The 3,142-nt window shown below is 31.5% G+C and overlaps 1 long non-coding RNA gene across 1 annotated transcript; it reads right to left on the reverse strand.

The window, feature by feature from the left end:
• Nucleotides 1-627: 627 nt before the first annotated feature.
• Nucleotides 628-2,921, reverse strand: LOC145136383 (uncharacterized). Its single transcript, XR_013720428.1, has 2 exons — nt 2,533-2,921; nt 628-868 (listed from the first exon to the last, which is right to left on the reverse strand). It is a non-coding gene; the product is annotated as an uncharacterized LOC145136383 (long non-coding RNA).
• Nucleotides 2,922-3,142: the final 221 nt, after the last annotated feature.

Genomic DNA, 3,142 nt, shown 5'->3' on the forward strand with positions numbered 1-3,142 from the left:
TTCGACGATACAAACATGATATTTTTGACAAATTTATAAATAATGATTTATTACAATAATAGTCGTTGAAATTGTTTATATAAATATGAAAAAAAAAATCATAATATATTCTTATATTTTTTTGCCAAATTTTGTAAAACATTATTTAATACAGTATTGTCAATTTCTCGAGAAAATATTTATGGTACGTTTTTAATGGATTTAATTGAAAAAATCGAAGTTTATTTCCATCTATTTATGTATCAAATTCTTTGATCACTAATTATAATGTTTAGTTATAACTTTGCAACCAAAGTTGTTGGTTTTTATCAAATATATACGTTAATTCATATCATTTTTATTTTTATTTTTTTATACAATAATACATAAAAGTTGATCTAGATTCGTTAATTATTTATAACAAAGTAATAAAAATATTAAAAAATCACTTTTAAGTTTAAAAAAATCAGTTTATTTAGATTTCAGTTTATTTTAATAGCCCGCAGATGTTAAAAAAACAAACAGTTTTCTTTTTTCAGACTGCAGACGTTTGGTCCACCTCTTCTACTGCAGAGGTCTACAGATGTGGTCCGCAGACTGCAGACATTTTGCCTCAGAAAAAACAAACAGCACCTTCGCTATGAATGCTAAAAAAAATACATGTTTAATCTGATAAATTAATAATAAATAAATAAAAAACTTGGTAGATGGATCAAACATGTTTTCCAAAAATAAACACTCGCTAGGGTTTCCAACGGGCTCCAAAACAATTTGGGCTAAAGCTGGAACATTGACTGTAGATTGCCAATTAAACATTAAAGTCCCGCCTTGAATCTGACCAGATCCATTGACCAAAGGTCCTCCTACTCCAAGAGCCCTAGGAACAACACTGCAAAGGGTAATATTGTCAATTTTGTGTTATATAAAATTAATACTATTAAATGTAACCACTTTGATTAGGCTTTGCCACAAGCATCGGTGAGCATTTTACCCCTACATAAAATAACCAATAAAAGATCTGAATGATAATAAATAACCGTTTTACCCTTAGATAATAACACTCCGAAAAAACACATTTCATTTTTTTTTTTTTTATCAATTTTAACATCAGAGCTGGGAGGGAAAAAGAGGAAGGGCTGTCACAGCCATCACTCCCCCGGCCAGTCCCCACTACTATCAGTGGCAGTAGCAGATCTGTGCTACTTTTATTTTTTCATATAAAAAATAAAATTTTTACTAAGAACATTACTACTGATTCATGAACCCTACTTATGCCTACACTGTAAATAGGATGAAAGTAATTTGTTTCATAATCTGAAGGATTAAGATGATCATATACAAGCAAACCTAGATTAACATCAACTATCTTATAAACATCATTGGAATTTGAATAAGAAAAACAGGCAATTGAAGAATTTTGCATAACTGGAGTAGATGAGGACCGACATATAACCTTAGTTGTCAATTTGAAGTCGCTTTTCTTCCATAATCCATCATTCCTCTAACTTACCGATCGCATCACTCACCCAAAAAAGAATATAAAATATTTTAAACTTGAAAAAAAAAATGAACAGAAACTTTGGAAAACATCATGCCACTCATAACTCATATGTAGAAATTCAAAAAGTTAGACCATGTATGTTCTTCTCCACAAAAATATACCCACCAAATCACTAACCTTCAAAGCTCTGTTTTCTTAAATAAGCAAATACAACATGAACGAAAATTTAGTTTCTTAAAACCCCCAAAAAAAATATCGTTTTCATAAAACATTAATTTCCATATTCAATAACACTCAATAATGAAATTTTACAGAAATCCAAAAAGATATCCATACCACACAATTTTATATTAACTTACTAATTCCTGTCTGGTTTATAAATCCATTAAAAAAAATTGAAATGCATTTTTTAATATGTTTACAAGGGCAGTTTGGTCTTTTAATGAAAAATTAAGAAAGGAATTCGGTTCTTACAGGACACCCCTAGGAATGATCCGAAACATGGATTTAGAGGAATCTCCCTGAATTAAATTCCATTGACACACCACGGAATGGAATTTGAAATTCCAATTCCATTGAATTCCATAAACCAAACACACCAAGGATGTTTGAACAGCAGTTGATGGGAAAACAGAAACAAGGCCTAATAAAAAGATGAATGAAACACAAAAACAATCGTATGACTTATCAAATGCATCTGCTTCTGGTTTTTATTTTATTTTATTTTTTAATTTTTATTTTTTTTGCTGAAAAACACCATAATACCTTATGAAACTGAATTCAGTTTCGATAAAAATGGTTGAATATAATGAAAAACTACTCATTCTTGAAAAAATACGTGAGTTGGGGATTTTTTTTTTAAGAATTGTTGTTAATTCCCAGCAGAGAGAATGTTCCACAAAGATCACTTTAAGTTACTTTCAAATAATTCCTCTTATAAAGTATGCCACTTTACTCCCCTATAGACTCTGTTCTATCCAGACAATAAAAAGAGTTACTTGTAGTTGTAAGGGGGGAAATGGTAAAATGATCAAAGAGAAAGAAACAATTACCTGTTTTCATGTGATAATCATAACCTGATTAGAAACTCAGAAAGGCAAACAACTCCCAATCATCATCATTTTCACCCTTATTGCTCAATCGAACACCTCCGAGCCACAGTCAGTCGCTATTGACTTGATTTCCGATCAATCCTCTTTTCCCTCCTATGTTACAGTTGATTGGACCAAAAGAAGAAAGAGGTCGTCGATGCGAACATGCAGTATCGACGCCTCTCCTCAAAACCTCACGACCGTCACCGGAGTTCGGACCCTTCGCCCCTCTGTTCGATTGTTCGTTCTTTTCCCGTTCCTTTGCTCAATCTGGTGATCAGTTGAAGAAGACGAAGACGCGACCCCATTCCCTTTTATTTGACCTACTTGACATGACTGGTCCCTCAAAATTGTGGTTTTTAAATCAAAATAAACCCTTGGTGAATATCTCTACAAATCAGGTCCCAATTGATTTAAACATTACAAGTATGTTCCCTTTTTGGATATAATTTATTGTAAAATCAGTCCCTGGTGTAAAATAAAATTACAAATTAGCCTTTTCTTTTAAATATAAAATATTTGAAAACGAGTCCCTTTAGTTTAAAACATTACCAAATAAACCCGGAAATGC

The sequence above is a fragment of the Lactuca virosa genome, chromosome 9 (assembly GCF_052849685.1).
Source record: "Lactuca virosa cultivar CGN04683 chromosome 9, Lactuca_virosa_CGN04683_v6, whole genome shotgun sequence".
NCBI classification, from domain to species: Eukaryota; Viridiplantae; Streptophyta; class Magnoliopsida; order Asterales; family Asteraceae; genus Lactuca; species Lactuca virosa.